This window comes from Equus asinus, chromosome 3 (assembly GCF_041296235.1).
Source record: "Equus asinus isolate D_3611 breed Donkey chromosome 3, EquAss-T2T_v2, whole genome shotgun sequence".
Classification (NCBI taxonomy): Eukaryota; Metazoa; Chordata; class Mammalia; order Perissodactyla; family Equidae; genus Equus; species Equus asinus.
Window position 1 is genome coordinate 135,151,738 of NC_091792.1, and position 17,102 is coordinate 135,168,839.

General features: G+C 36.4%; 1 long non-coding RNA gene across 8 annotated transcripts in view; it reads right to left on the reverse strand.

The window, feature by feature from the left end:
• Nucleotides 1-1,594: 1,594 nt before the first annotated feature.
• The window catches only part of LOC139044881 (uncharacterized), a 123,243-nt gene continuing 107,735 nt past the window's right edge, over nucleotides 1,595-17,102 (reverse strand). For 6 of the 8 annotated variants that reach the window (XR_011502284.1, XR_011502280.1, XR_011502286.1 and 3 more), the window contains 4 exons: nucleotides 10,989-11,070; nucleotides 9,264-9,329; nucleotides 5,925-8,511; nucleotides 1,595-1,956 (listed from right to left, as the gene is read on the reverse strand). This is a non-coding gene — a long non-coding RNA (uncharacterized lncRNA). The remainder of the gene's footprint in view (nucleotides 1,957-5,924; nucleotides 8,512-9,263; nucleotides 9,330-10,988; nucleotides 11,071-17,102) is intronic. The other 2 variants (XR_011502283.1, XR_011502285.1) reach the window with 2 other exon arrangements.

A 17,102-nucleotide genomic window follows, 5' to 3' on the forward strand; every position in this document is an offset into this window, starting at 1 on the left:
TCTGTGTTCTATTTCTGCGTGACCAACAAACATTCATTTTCCAAATATTTGCTCCGTTTCACCTACCTGTGAGTTGCCTTCCTTCCCTTTGAAGCCCCTGACTCTTCCTACCCCCAACATCTTTTGTCTTTAGCTAAGGATGGTACTTAAGGTGAGGGCTTCAGCCATTTTGGTGAGTTACTCAGTTTTCCTGGGTTTTTCCCATGTATGTGTATTATTGAACTTTTGTTTGTTTTCTGCCTGTTAATTTGTCTCATGTCCATTTAATTCTTAGACCAGCTAGACGAACCTAGAAGGGTGGAAGAAAATGTCTTCCTTCCCTACAGTACTTACGTAAACCTAGATAGTGTCGCCTAGCACACATCTAGGCTACATGGTACTAATCTTCTGGGACCATTGTCATATAGGTAGTTTGTCATTGACTGAAACATTGTTCTGCAGTGCATGACTGCATAAAAATGCATTTGCTAGAGGATGTGTAAGTACTGGAGATATTGAGACAGGATCCAGCCTAACAAGACAGGGCCATCTACAAGGTCCCTGGCCTAACAAGATAAGGCCCCTAACCAATCCACAAGCTAGGAGAATCAGATAGATAGCACCAAGATCTACATTCTGCAGTTTGGGGACTTTCCCAGGCTTACACATGCTCCCCATCACCCAGGGGTCTCTGAAGGTGACCCTAGCCCCATTATCATACTAAAAGTCACATGCGGGGTGGAGAGCTAGCATGCTAATGACACATGCAACACATGTGGTGGCATGTTGAACCACAGTGGAAGTGCAAGCACAGCCTCCCCCCCAACATGCCATGACAAGACATTCCTCCCCAGCCTTTGTCTAATAAAAGTCCCATAATCCTGTTCCCTGCTAAACCAGTCACCTGCCCCTTTCCTTTCTGCACCCACTCCCTTGTGCCTCTTCTGTGCACAAGCTCATAAATTTTTACTTTTCTACTCTTGTTTGTTGTCTTTCTTGATTTCTATCCTGGAGGACAACAAGAACCCAATACACTGGTAACAATTTTACCAAGGATTTAGGTGTAAATCATTCTTCATGTGTTTATTTGAACATTACACCAATATTACACATGAAAGAAGTAATACTCATAATATAATTATTAACAATCTTAAAATTGAGCGGCATGTAGAAATGTATTTTTTATGCTAATGTAATTTTATCCTCTAAAAATACTTTACAATTTACTTTGCTGATAGTAGTCTTTTCTCTCTTTCTTACATGAGTATTTGGTTCATACTTCATTTTGATGCCTTCTAAATGTTACAGATTTGGGACAGGAGCATATGCCTATTTCCTACCACTAAAGTTACCTCTACCCAACTCCCATTTCTCTTTCATAAGCAGCCTGCCTTTTACTATGTATCCACCTCCATATATCTAACCCAATGAGTCTCATTCTTAGGGTCAGCACAGATCCTGCATTTTAGGATGACCATCAGTGGCAGCATAATAGCTTTTTCTCCAAGAAGATATACTATGCAATCACACATAATCAAGTATTTCTCTTCAGCTGGGCTTGAGAAACTAAATAAAGCAATCATGTAAAATGTCCAATAGCTATAAACACTTACTCTTTGACAAGAGGTTTTTATGTTTTCCATATATTTTAATTTAGAAAAAGGCATTACAGGATTTTAATTTCATATCACAACTGTTGAACCAAAAAACAAAATGAAACACAAAAGAGTTAGCGCTTATTTTATACAGAAAAAACTGAGACTTATGGTTAAAAGCCTTTTTCTTCCCCTTCATGGGCCATGCTATAAAAACTGGCAAGACTTGAAAGATCATATATGTAAAATAACACTTCCAAGAACTTGATTATTGTCTTCTCTCAGATCGATGTGAGGCTCAAGGATTCCCTCTTCGTCAGCTTTTCTGGTATCTCATATATTCTCATGTTTATATAATTCCAATAAGGCCTTGATTTTGAGCCTAAATGTATAAGAATATAAAATTTAGTAAAACAAGCAAGCAATGATAACAAAACTTTCATACTTTTATACTTAAAATTAAATATTTTTATAAAGTATTAAGAACGAGAAGTGCTAATAATATAGGTATAAATAGAAGACTAAGCTAGTAAATAAGACTGAGAATGCCACAGAAAGTTCCTTGGAGAGACTCCAGTTGATTCTGAGGAATGAATAGAATCTAGCTGCCTGAAGAAAGAATAAGGCATTCTAGACAAACCGTCCTGGGTGTCCATGAGACATGATATATTCAGAAAGCAAAATAGTCCATGTATCTTGTGAAAAGTACTGCAGGAAAATCTCTAGTTGCCTACCAAATGTTAATTTTCTTTCTCTATTCCTCTATTAATATTCTCTCAGTCTCTTAATCACAAGAATATCTGGTTCTTCTGTAAATCTAGGTAGAACTACATAACTAAATTTTGGCCAAAGATGTACAAGTGGAGATTAGTTTTGCCATCTGGAAAAATCCTTAAGAAAGGGAACATAAACATTTTTGCTCCTTTCTCCATCCTGCTGCCTTGGATACAGATAGTTGGACTTAATTTTGTGAGAAATAAACTAATATTTGGTTTAAAAATCTATTTTTGAGTTTCTGTTACTAGCAGCCAAATGTAATTTTAACTGGTACAAGTGTATATGATGAGTAGTAAAGAAATATTTTAAGCAAAAAATTATATGATGGAGGTCCTTATATGTAAAACTAAAGATTTTGAACTGAAATTTCTGAATATTGGGGCATCATTAAATAGTTTTAAACAAGGAATATTATTAATGGATTTAAATTTTATGCGATTTGAAATATAGTGCAATGACAGTAGAATAGATTGAGATGTGACCAGACAGGAAACAGGAAAACCAGTTTAAAAGCTAGCGAAGTAATCTAAATGTGTCTAGGAAGACCCCAGGTCTCTAATTAAATGACTACAGTAGTCCCCCATTGTGCGTGGTTTCCCCCACGATTTGTTACTTGCAGTCAACAAAGGTCCAAAAATATTAAATGGAAAATTCTGGAAATAACTCATAGGTTTTAAGTTGCATGCTGTTCTGAGTATTATAACGAAATCTCACACAGTGCAGCTCCATCCTGCCCAGGTCATGAATCATCCTTTTGTCCAGTGTATCCATGCTGCATACACTACCCACTGCTTAGTCACTTAGTAGCCCACTTGGCTGTCAGGTAGACAGTCTGGATATCGCAGAGCTTGTGTTCAAGTAACTCTTATTTTACTTAGTAATGGCCTCAAAGTGCAAGAGTAGTGATGCTGGCAATTCAGATATGCTAAAGAGAAGTTGTTGGTGTTCATCTCTTAGGGTGCCTAATTTATAAATTAAACTTTATCATAGATACATATGTATAGGAAAAAAGTACTATCCATGGTTTCAGACCTCCACTGGGGGGGTCTTAGAACATATCCCCTGCAGATAAGGGGAGACTACTGTACTTTAATTCACCAAGATGGGAAAGTAAGAAGAAAGGCACATTTTGAGAAAGAGTAATGAGTCCAGCTTTAGGTATGTTGAAAGTGAATACCTATGGGATATTCAAGAAGAGGTATACAACTCTTCCTGAATCAAGAAGAAAATTCTGATAACTAGTAGTCAGTGTCTGCCTTTTGTATGCAAAGATAGCCATAGAGTGATTAGAAATCTGACCTATTTTTTATCAAGTCAAGCTAACCCTTTTCTACAAACCAAAGACCCACGCTGGCTAGCTTAAATAAATAAACAAAATAAGGAAAAAACCAAACAGCTCCTTACTAACACAGATGCACTTAGAGTTTATATTCCTACAGAGAAATTATAAGGAATCACTGCAATGTGGACTTGTGAAATATTCAAGTATCTTTCCTGCTTTGCCTGTAGTTCTGTCCGGTGTATAAACTAGTAAAAAAACAAAAAATGTCCTCTTATGATGTCATTCTTAAGCCCTTTATAGTAACCTTCAGAAACTGTGTGGAAGAGTCTGAAAAGAATATTAAATCTGGGAAGAATCCTGTGATAGCATAGATTAATCCAATAAAACACTTTTAAGCTAATGACTCTTAGAGTACAATTTAATAATTTAGTAAATGACTCAATTCTTATTCCTTTAGACCTTTTGAGACACAAATTTCAATTCAGTATTTCTCTGGCACACTAAACATAAAATACATATGCAATTCAGTGTTAATTTCTTATTCTAAAAGATTTTGTAATAGACCAATTCACTTGTCTTCCTCTTCTCTGCATTTATTTCAATTGAATAAATACAATACATTCTTCCCTGTTTTGATTGAATAAGTGAGACAGAAAATGCCTTTGTAACTCCTGCATTCATTAGTAGAAGGAGTGCTCTTAGAATAGACAAAAGAAAATAAAGGCATTTATATCTAAATTAACAGGCATATATTCTGAAATTTTTTTTAAATGAGGATGGGGACTGACTAATCACATAACATATATTCCTAAAGTATAAGTATTTTAGCTAATTATTTAAATTTGTGTGTGGAATGAGTTATGAAATTTGATAACTCCCAACTTATTTTGTTGTTATAAACATATACTATGTAGGAATTCCAAAATATATCCTCATATATCCATAAAATAAAATATCATAAAGTCACTAAAATTATGATGTGATAGCATAGGTATGTCAGGAAAGCATGTTAACCGTTATTAATATGCATAAAAAGCACATATCCAAGAAAATATCAGTAGAATCAAATTTTGCACAAAAATACATAATAGTTAATGCATCTGCACTCAAAATTTAAGAGTTTTTTGCTACAAAGTCAAACTCTGTATAGCCTTTCAATATCTGTACTTTCTTCCATGAAGATATGTCACTTTTATGATGATACAAACTAAAGAAACAAACAAAATAAAACTCAGCACAATAAATTTTTAAAACATATACCAAAAACCAAAATCAAACTACTCAAAAGTCCACTTTCATAAAATTTCAGAAGGAAATTTACACAGTGAACATCAGGATAAAAGGATACAACCTTTATTATTTTAGGACAAACAATGGAAACTTTAGCAGCAATGTAATATTCAAAAGTAACTGTTTGCAATTTCAATACAGTTCAGGTGAGTTTTTATACATCCACATGTGTTCTCATATAAGCCAACACAGTGTGACTGAAGTTAACTTCAATGAAATGACAGCTTCAATCTGCATCGAAGTAATTTGTGGTTTAATCCTGGAGTGTCTCTTTAATGCAAGTCCAATTGTGTCCTTCAGGTTTTTTGTTGTATATATTTATTTTGGAATGGGATGTGGAATTGGAGGCTAGAGAGAAGTCATAGTTTGCAATGAAATGTAGGGGAGGAAGGCATTTCCTCTACCTTCTGTGGGTTCTTCCGGACGGAGAATGAATTAAATTCACATGAGACAGAATAGCAGGAGAAAATTAAACAAAGCTTTATAACATGTATACATGGGAGAGGCTCAGGCAAGCTGAACAACTCACCAAAATGGCTGAAGACCCCACCTTAAATATCATATTCAGCTAAAGACAAAGGAGGATGTCGGGGATGGGAGGAGTCAGTTACAGGAGGTTACCAGACAAGCACAATAAACAGGAATAAGATTATTATGCATATTTAAATCCTTGCATTCTGTATTGATAAGAGTTTCTAGAGATAAGGTCATCCCCTCTTCTTCCTGGTACAGAGAGGGAGACACCTCTACAGATGGAGATTTCCTTTACAATGTAAATGTCTCTTACAAAGGGTAAGTAAATTCTACTCCTCAGAGCCTCCTTTCCTGTCTGCAGTTTATTAAAAGTAACCAGCCCCAAATAATCCTCATGCCAAAGAGACAAATCTTGGGGTGGCCAATTCCAGTCCCCCACAGAAGCATCTTCTGCTTAAGATCAGTTTTAGTTATCTATTGCTGCATAATGAAACACTCAAAACTCAGTGGCAGAAGTATGTTTTTACCTTTCATGACTGGTGAAAATTGGTAGACTGCTAAGTTTACGTGAGTGGGTTTTGCTTGGGGGTTTTCAAGCAATTGCAATCAGTTGTGAGAGGAGACTGCTGTCATCTGAAGCCTTGACTGTGCTGCAAATCCAAGGAGGCTCACTCACTTGGCTGGTAGTTGATGCTGGCTATCAACCGGCTGCTCAGCAAGGGTTGTCAGTTGGAGGTCTTGCACATAATTTCTCAATGTGTCCTGAGCTTCCCAGGACCTGGTGGTTGGATTCCAAGAGGTTTCATTCCAAAATAAATAATCCAGACAGAAGCCAAGAGTTCTAGGAGGCAGCTTCAGAAGTATTTCTTCATCATCTGCACTGCATTCTCTGTAGGCCAGCTTAGATTCGAAGTGAGAAGGGACTAGACAAGGGTGAGAAAACCAGGAGAGGATCATGGGGGAAGCGGGTACAGGGGAAAGTGGCATTCTTGGAGGGTAGCTACCTTAGTCAGAAAACTCACAAGCCATTTGAAGTTTTTATTATTGGAGTGCTTAAGAAGAAATACTACTCTCACTAAAAATACTGTTCAAAACTAAATGGATCTGTAAAATTTGATTAATACCTCAAAATGTTTTCTGCCCCATTTATACTCCCTAGCGGCATTTCTTCTTGACCATTTTGTATGTCTTTGCTTTATTTATTTTTAATTAGTTGCTATTTTAATAATCAACTGTCATCAGGAAAAATAAATCATCTAGCACGGCACACAAAACAAAAGATGATTTGGTTGTTAAGTGAAGCAGATACCACAACAGTCACTGTCAGTTATAAAATAACCATGCACTGAGTATGTGTGTGTGGAGAACATACAACACGAAATGACATTTGAAAAATACAGCATATTGGGTTTAAATATTCAGACTGTTGTACTACAATTTCCTCCCCTCCTCAAGCATGCTGCTTCATTGTCTCCATCATTTGCTAAGCTTGATCATACCCCTTCTTGATCCTGTCCCTTGCCTTTTGAGATCAATTCCTTTCTTGATTTGCCTCTAAAACTCTTATCACTCCTTTCCATTCCACATTTCTCGTTTTTCCTTTATTCATTCCTTAAATATAAATAATCTGTGGTTCTTTATGAATGAGAAATAATGACTGGAAGGAATACCTGTGGTATAGGAGGAGACAAAACACATCAAGGTAAGCACATATAATTAGAAATATATGAATGAGTATGTGCAGTAGAAACCATATAGTTTATTCAGACTTGAATCGGAGTAAGAATGACACCTTGGTTAAAAGATAGCCAACAAACAAAGTATGCAGAAACAAGGAACGGATTTCATTCTTTAATTTTTCTTTTTTTTTTAAGTGAGGACAGCCTAGAACTCAGCAAGAATTATAACAAGTGGAGTTAAACATTTCAGTTGCCTTGACAACAAAAGCATCACCTTATGCTGGTAATAGCATGGTGATAAAAACACAGATAAATGAAGTAAATAGCAAGTAAGACCCATACTAGGCTGGTTGGTTCTTACTTGGAGAGTGTTTATGGAGAAATTTGGAAGAGTTTTCTGCCAAAGGTCATGTAGGAAAAAGATAACTAATATATTAAAGAAAGAGATCTCTCACATCTCCAATCTCCCCAGTTCTCAACCCTCCTGCCAGTTGCACAGCTCACCTCTTTGTTGTAGGTCAGCGCTAAGTAATAAATCACGTAGATGTGAATGTTTGTGTTGTTTTGGCTAATATAATAAGCACCAATGCATAGACAGAAAGCCTAAAATTCAAGGACCCAGAAAAGGAAAAAAGTAGATCTCTTCTCCTTGTACTGTTTGGTGGTTCAGAGCAACATAGGCAGCTGTTATTTACATTGCCCTTCTCTCATTACACTCACCTTGGAGAACTGTGCTCTCTGCAACATGGGAGTGGAGATAGACAATCAAGAATTTGGGCCAGCAAGTAGCAGGAAGTGTGAGCAAGTGCCTGTGGGTACTCTGGTAAAAAGGAGATTCAGCTAAGATGGAAAATAGTGTCAAGCATGACAAGTGGGAAGGAATTTCTGGAAAAGCTCATCAATTTCTAACATTTCAGGTCAACATATATTTGATTCTTTAATAACATCACATTAAAAAAAATAGGAGTATGTGTGTTTTTAATGTCCTAAATGGTCCTTGGGAATAATCAATCCAAATGGTGAAATAGAAAGACTTATTCTAGAGGAAAAAAAAAAATCTTAGAAATACCTCTTGCTCAAGAGAGAAAGATCCCTGTAAAACATCTGGCTCTAATGATGGCTGGGAGGAAAAGGTCCAGGATAAGGAGATCCTTCTGCAGGATTCAGGCAGTGTGAAGAATGAGGTAGCTGGAATATGAAAACAGGTATGCCAGGAAGGTAAAGTGCACTTCCACTAGAAATGTAGTATACAAACCTAAATGGCAGAATCTCTAGTAGGTTGTCGTAATCTCACTTCCCAAGCTTGTGGCCAACTGTCCTGGACTGAGGAGGATGCAAAAGGGCAGCTTGGGAAATGGACGATCACTTTTATGAGAGACTGGCTTTGTGAAAAATAGGGACAAATCTCATGAAAGTTGTCAGCTATAAAGGGACTCTGCAAGAGAAAAATAAATGCCAAAGATGAAGATATGGAAAACATAATAGCAAAGTTAAGAAAAATTCTAGTTTTTATTACCCTTCTCTGAGAAAGCTAAAGAAGAGAATGAATCCAAATTAGCGTACTACTGCAAGAACTCTATGTGATAAGTATTTCATCTATATACAAGAGAGTTGGCTTTAGATACTGATTTTTGTGATAGTAGTATAAATAATTTTGGTTAAAATTAGTAATGAGATACTTAAGAGTTTCCTTAAGTAACAATATAGTATTTCTACTGGTTAATGGCAATTTCCTTTTTAGACATTCTGTGCTGAAACAGGTGTGTTAAATGTGCCTGGCCTAATAGAATTGTTTGATATTTGTACAAGATGTGTGAGAATATAAAGAGCTGAATGTTTCTGCATTTCCAAGACCACTCATATTTCCCAGGTATTCGAAATTAGATAGACATCTAGAATGTTAAATAACCAAATAGCCTTTTTTCCAGAAGAAGATGATGTTCCTGCATGCAATGTACATGTTGACAATTTACTTCTTAGCTTTATAAATCTAGCAGAAAAACAAACTATACATTTATTTATATACAGACAGAAAAGCATATTTTGAAGGGTGTTAAATGAAAGGAGTCAGCAGAAAAAAGTTGTCATTATATTAGAAAGAAAGATAGCAAAGTTAAGTTTAGAAGCATCAGAAGAGCGTGGGGAAGGAGCTGCTATGGTAAAGATCATAGGAGTACCCGTGCTTACGGTTAGACTTTGAATCCTTGTCCTTAGTTGGGCACAATCAAGAACAAGCTGAGAAGAAAGAAGCACCTGGATAGATGAGAAAATGAATTAAGCATATCTGAGTCAAATTAAACTGTGTACTACTTGCTCCCAAGTAGTAGTGGAAGCCACAAAGAGGACAAGGAGGAGGCATGTTCCGATAAAATTTTTCTCGGAATGCCAATCCCCCCAAAAGGGAAGTAGTCTGAGCTCTTCCCAAAACATGTGACCAAGGTCTCTTGGTATCTTCCCTCTGGGAGACCAGTAGAGTGGACAGTGGAAAGGCCTGGGGATTAATTAAAGGCTTTTGGTAGGGTGTTTCCTCTGCCTGAAGACAGCCAGTAAGATGTGATTCAGTGTTAGTACCCCAGGGCAGTTAATCTGAAGTATTTGAATTACTGGTGATCACTTGGTTGAAGGAGACGCACCTGAAACAAATCTCATGCAATCAAGAATTCTTTAATGATCCAAATCAGAGCAAAAGCCTATCCAGTGAACTTAGTAGTATAGTGAAAATGACATACTGAGATGTAAATGTTTGAGCAGATTCCACGTATTATATAAATATAAGATATTATTAATATATATATATATTTTTTTTTTTGGTGAGGAAGATTGGCCCTGAGCTAACATCTTTTGCTAATCTTCCTCTTTTTTTACTTGAGGCAGATTAGGCCTGAGCAAACATCTGTGCCAATCTTCCTCTCTTTTGTATGTGGGTTGCCATCACAGAATGGCTGACAAGCAGTGTAGGTCAGGACCCGGGATCCAAACCTGTGAACCCAGACTGCTGAAGCACAGTACGCCAAAAGCTCCAAACTTAAGCACTATGCCACAGGGCTAGCCCCCAAGATATTCTTTTTAGTATGGTTTCTGGAGTGAGAAATATATTCTGATTTCAAGAATCTTCTTTGTTTATCTCCTTGTCTCTATTTTTTCTCATTCAGAAAATTAAGAGATTAAGTAGATAATAAGTTGACTGTTTCCAAAAATTATGATAATAGTCTGATTTTCTTCAAAAGACAAAATATTTATGTCACTAATTGGTAACACTATTGAGATTCTAGGCTGAAAATCAGGAATTTCTGGAATGATATAACCAACGTAAAAATCAATACCTCATGTATTTGATTGAAGGTGCAAATAAATGGCCTTCTACTTTGACATCAGTGTATTGAGTGTTGAATGATCCAGTTAAAATAAACACTTGTGATTATAGGCTCAGAAATCAGACCATGCTTTCAACTACTAAGCTTAAGAAAAGTGCCAATGGTAAGGATTAATGGTCAGCTGAAAACAAAGAATAAAGTTTCCCAACCGCGGCTATTGAGAACCACATGAGAAAAAAAATTAAACAAAAAATAAATCCTAAACAAACAACAACATATTAAAGCAAAGAAAACAAAAGCATTTAAAAGCAGAAAATGTTACTTTATCCTCATGCATTAGAACATCTTTAGCCTTAAATCTGAGACCAAACATTCATTTGCAGCTTGAATAATATGAAGCTTCAACTGTAAAGGGCAATATGCCTATTTAGACATATTTCTGAAGCTGTATTTTATTATACTCATGACTTAAAAGACCTTTCAGAATATTTCAAATGAAATGATCCATGTTCCATGCCCTAAATAGAGGTACAGCGGCTTGCAAACACACATGCACACAAATCACACATCTTTTTTGTTGGATTGAAAGGATCATTACCTGCTGATTCCTTTAGTTGGATCAGGAGCAAGGTAATTTAGAGTTTGCACTGATTCTTCTTTTAAATTTTTTTTTTGAAAAGCTGGGAAATATAGGATGCATAAGAGAAAGATATCAGAACCCAAAGTGAGAACTTAATTATAGCTGAGAGAATTGCCATGATCTTGGAACGTACTGAGCATGTAAATGCAACCACTTTAACTGGTGCAGCTAGGCAAAACCCCTTAAGTTCTTAGAAATATCATTTTATTCATTTTTTGTTTTGCAACCTTACCTCAGAGACCAGTAAGTTTGTATACCTTATACAACAATGTTGGATTTATAAAAACAGTTTTCTTATGATCTCAATAATAAATGTATTTACTGACACTGTGGGAGATACCAGGTTGTTCATGTTTAAACAATTGATTTTTTTTTTTACATACAAAAATGGATCATAGACCCAGAGCGACTAAACTTTAATAATTCAAATAACATCCTTTTTCTTGATCATAGAGATTTCTGGAAATAATATGAGTTTATAGTGAATCAAAATTAAAGCTATATTTTTGCTAGGTTTTTTATTACACAGAATAACAACACATCAAAAAAAAAAGGCTGTATGTTTCTGTCTGCTTCTGATTTAACGCAAAATGCTATATGAATCAGAGATGAGGTACAAAGACAATATTCACTTGAAACAAACATATAACTTACTGTAATTTATTTAAGAAAAAACATAAAATGAAGCCTCATTTTTGTAAATATGGTCTATCTTTCAGTATCATGATTCATCAAGATTTATTTAGCAGCTTTTTTGTTATTTGAATATAAACAGCCATCCTGAGTGTTTCATACGTTCAGAATTATAAACGCTATTCATCTAGGGTTTCAATGTACCTTACTGAGAAAAGAAGAAAGAATAAACACTCTTTCTGTGTAGTGCACCTGGAGTAAATATTTTCATTCAATTGATAAATGAAATAGCCTACTTCTTGATTAAGCATTAAGTAGGTGAGTAAAATTTATAGAAGAGTGATGATTGAGAAACGTTTTGCAAAGGTTAGAAGTAAGGAATGAGGTGGGGGCAGGTGCAAAATTCCACATCCCATTATTTTCCAAATTGCCAAGGAAAAAGCTACTGTAAAGAAGTCCTTCCCCACACCTGCTGATTTTCCCTGACTGTCAATAACAATGATAAAAATAACAGGTAATTACAAAACTTTTACTATATTAGATACTACTCTAAGCACTTTACATAAAATAATTCAATTAATCTGGGCAACAATCTCATGTCATGTTAGGCCCAGATAAGGAAGTTAGACATACAGAATTAGATAATGGACCAAATTAGAATGGGGAGCATGAGGGTAAAAACAAACAAACAGACAACAAAAACAATTAGGGCTTTCCATCTTCATAAACATAGGCTGAATTTGGTCCTTGGACAAATAGGAGGAATTTTTCCATTGTGGTCAATAGAAAAGGCTGATGGAGTCATTTTCTAAAAGAACATAAACAAGAAAGCGGCAGCAGATTCTTTCTGGGGAGGAGTTTGTCTTCACATTATCACCCCCTGCTAGAAATTGTTCTGTTGTAAAGCTTGGGCAAACTAACTCCACTAGGACCGTGCAGCTGTTACAGCCACCCCTCCATATCCGCTGGGGATTGGTTCCAGGACCATGGTGAATACCAAAATTTGCAGATGCTCAAATCTCTTATATAAGATAGTGGAGTGCAAGGAATACCCTTTGTATCAGCAGGTTTCACACCCGCAGATTCAACCAACTGCAGATTGAAGTTTTGCGGATACATAGGGCCGACTGCATTTTGACTCACATCACAAAATGTAAGCATTTGAGTTATCCATCCTCCAATATATTCCAAGCATCTTAATGCTTCATACTTCATTCCCCTGGTCAATCCACTCTCTGTTTTCTTTCTCAAACCCTCCCCTGTGCAATTCTAGAAGCCCATTATATGGTTGAGAACACAAATCCCTATGCGTCCTGCAAACACTCAGGTAACACACTGTCAAAGCCAAATTTGCAGGGGAAACAATTAAACCGGTGATTAAGACTATTCAAGGCTATTACAGTAGGAGAGAGAAGCCAGAACTCAGTCTGAACTCAACTCCACTGAAACAAAATGTGGGAGAGTTTTAAAGGGCTAGGATAAGCTAGGAAAAAAATGTTCTGGAGGGATACTGCAAGGATGTTTGGTCAACAAAATGTGTCAAGCATATTGAGTTGTCCTGAGTTTGTAGGTGTTTTTTCTCTATGATTAGATCATCTGCATTTGCTAATTTGTATCCATAGAAGCTAAACTCCTACCTGCCCACAGAGACTGAGAAATGGGAGTGCTATCTTCCCTGAAGACATTTCAAAAGGATGGCTCTCAGGTTCTTGAGAAAGACTTTCCTGGGTTACGTAACTGACAGGAGGTTTTTATAAAGATTTACTTCTCAAAGGGGCAGAGAAAGAATTTACAATTGCAAATTTTCTAAAGCAAATGCTCTAGGAAAAGAGAAGTCAAGGGCCTACAGCCAGGAAGAAGCCTGTCTAAAGTGTAGTCAAGCTGAGGGGAACAGTAAGGCTGTCTTCCTTAACACTCTTTCTCCCTCAGGCTCTCTTGTCTTAAATGCAACTGGAGTTTTCTTTGAAGACAGTTTACTTTCCTGGTGTATATTTATTCTCCTACCTTGGAGACTACTTAGTGACAGAAAGTGAGGCAGTGTTTCGCATGTGTGCACTAATTCATTACACTCATAGTGGATGCTCCGCAGACCTCTTGAGCTCTCTGTCTGTGCAGCTCTCTCTTCTCCACTATTCTTTCTGAAAACTTCAGCCACTGAGCCACCTTGGTTGCCCTGGACTCTCAGCTCCACCTCCTCACATCAGAAAATCAGCAGGCTTTCAATGATTTCCTTCTCCATATTACAGCCTGAAAACTCTCTCAAGCCAACCAGTCAGGGTAGTCATAAGGCTGAGCTTTTTTTTTTTTTTAATTTAAAGTTTTGCAACATCTCTGATGCACTGTTTTATAACCTATTGTTTAATATGTTTATCTTTATTTGGGGGGAGGGAGTTATTTCAGTTGGTTCCTGTTAACCTATCTTGACCCAAAGCAGAAATTCTCATTTATTGAAATCTTTTATGTATTTGTAAGTTACATCCAGGTGCCACTATGCTAAGACCTTATGAATAATATAAGACATATTAAAAATAATTTTTTAAAACTTGCTATAGGAGACATTAGATTTTTAAATATTACTTAATTTCATTTATTAATGGCACAGCTCTTTTACCCTTTTCTTAAAAAAGGAGGATTATTAAAAATGCTGTATATACTTGCCTTTTAATTAGCTTACTAATCATGATGGGTTCATATACCCATTAGCGTGAGGGTCAACATTAATCATAATGGAAGGAAATCAAAGTTTTAGGAAGAATTTTTGGTATATATATACACGATCTTTGGATGATTGTTAGATCCAACCATTCAAATTTTTTAGTCCATATCATTGTTGATAAAAAGCCTATACTAATAGTAGATAGTGTGACTGAATAGTTACCCCAAGAAACTCAAGGGTGGGTTTAGATATTTTAACTATTTTTCCAAATTGTTCTTTTTCCATTTATGTTAAGGAGATGCAATCACCAACCACCTTGAACCGGACCAAGCCTCACCACAAGAGCTATGCCTACAACCTCTGCCTTATTTTTAATACTAAGATCTCTCCAGAAGGAGCTTAGGCCTTATTACGGTAACCTGTAGTACATGTGGAAGCACGTTTTCCAGCTGAGCCTTTGCAAGTGAATACCCACCTCTCACTTTTGAATATTCATTCCCCATCCAAAATAAATGTCCTTGCTTCCCTTTGTTCAAGGATGCCATGACTCTGCAAATGATTCCTCATGGTCTCCTACTTGCTTCAAATATACTCTACTTTGTTAGACAACTACTACTGGTGTAGAGTCTGATTGAACTTGCTAGGAGGGAACTCACTTTGGTTTGGTAACAATAGGAGGTCCTGCTATTCTCAGGCAACTTGATTTATGTATATCATGCTAGTATTAACTTTATCAGAGCTGTTGGATATGACAGTACAATCAGTGAACTGCCCAACTCTAGGAGATACAATTCTCATGGCGTCTGAGCCATGCATGGTGACACTTGCTTCACAGCATTAAATAAAGTTATTAGCCACATATATCTTTTCCAAGCTCTGTCTCCTGAGAGAGCCTAGAAACAATGACACCCTAGTAGCAACAATTACACCCAACACCCAAATCTTGGTTTCTAACGTTATTCTCAAATAAGAGGAACCAGGGCTCCTTGGAGAAATGGCTGGTTCTAGGAATAGGGAACATACAAAATGAATTTAGTGTACCTTGTCATGCCAGAAAGTAAGATAGTGCTCCAACCACCACCACCACCACCACCTTTATTAATGGGGGTACATCAAAGAAAGCAATTGAAAGAACTCCCAGTGCTTAAGCTAGAACAATTTGAACAAAAAATAAAGTGTTGAATTATAACCCAAAGTATAAAATAAATATCTATCTTGATATAAATAAATTATTGGACAAATAATTGCGTAAAAATAGAGACATATCCCATGTGAAAGAACCCCAAATAATTTCTATAGATACTCCTCCCTTAAGGTGATGGAACATAATTCCCCTTGAAACTAAAAATGCTCTTCGAGCTTCTGGATCTGCAGCAAAGGAGCAACAGCTCTGCCATCCGCCAAATGCTAAGCCAAATAAAACCAAAAAGAAAATAAACTCGAGGAGGGGCTATTTGCTGAAATACAACATGATTATATCTTCTCACATCCCTAGCAAAATTTGTACCTATCCCAAATACCAACAGCTTTGCCATAATTGAGAGACAGATGAAGCTAGAAGCTAGTGTATGAAAAACCAGTTGTATTAAGGCCAGATCCTACAGTTCAAGGCAAAATAAGATGGTACATTTCCTGTGATGTTTGACATGGTGCGGTTTGGGTGATTTGGTGTTTGCTGATTCAGGCTTTATTGTCTACCCTGATTTCCTGGGCAGTTAAATGAGGGAAACGTCACATGCGGACAGATGGTGTTGTTACTCCATAACACAAACTGTATTTTGACTTGAAGTTGCAGTTTGTTACCTGCATAAAGCACTCGCACTTAAAGTTCTGAAAGTCAGTTCTAAGGGAATTTTCAAAGCAGAGATTAAAGAGATGAAAATACAATTTTATTTACTTTATTTCACGGGTGCAAAAACCAGCAAGACTGAAAACACAATGGGCAGCAGTGGACCTTATTTCTTCCAAATCATGTTCAGCTCTCGGGGACTGTAAACAAAGTTATTCCAGTTCATGTTGACAAACTCAAATTTGAGAAGTGCCCACATCTTACAAACGCACCAATAATCTGTATTCAGTCCCAAAATGGAATATCCGTCAGATTTCAAATTTCACATTTTACTCAAATTTCAAGTAGTATGTAGAGCAGTAGTGTGTAAAATGCAATTACCAAGTCTTGTTCCCCATGCTCTAACATGGACCCCTTTCTTTGCTTTTTTATTTTAAAGGTCCAGAACTTATTTGATATATATGTGGATTTATGTCTCCAATTTCTATCTCTACCTCCTACTTATTTTCTGTCTATCACTCTCCTTCAAGTTCCTGCCCATTTAATATGGAATAGGAACTTTTATTTCCTCTGAAAAAAGAGTCAGAGACATGAGAATAACTGTCAGGTGATGCAGGAAAATGAAACGTAATCTTTTCCTACCCATCTTAATATGATCAGAAGCTAGAAATGTAGCACTTGTTCTAATGCACACCCAGTTTTGACTGTCCACACACTCAGTATTTAAAGTGGACTTTGAAAGGATTAGGAATATATAAGAGATACTTATTGAATTGTAATCAAGATGTCACTCCATGCTAATAACCAAGAAGGAAAAGGAAAACAGCAAAGACTATATTAGCGAAGAATGCTGTGTATGCCAGAGAATATTATGCTCCAATCTTAGTGTTTCTTTGGTCCTTTGAATTTCTATTAGCGTGTTCTTTCTAAGTGCCAGTAGTTGCCAGGAAGTTAGGAAAGGGTTTAATAAGTATTTTTCTCTATGAATAAATGT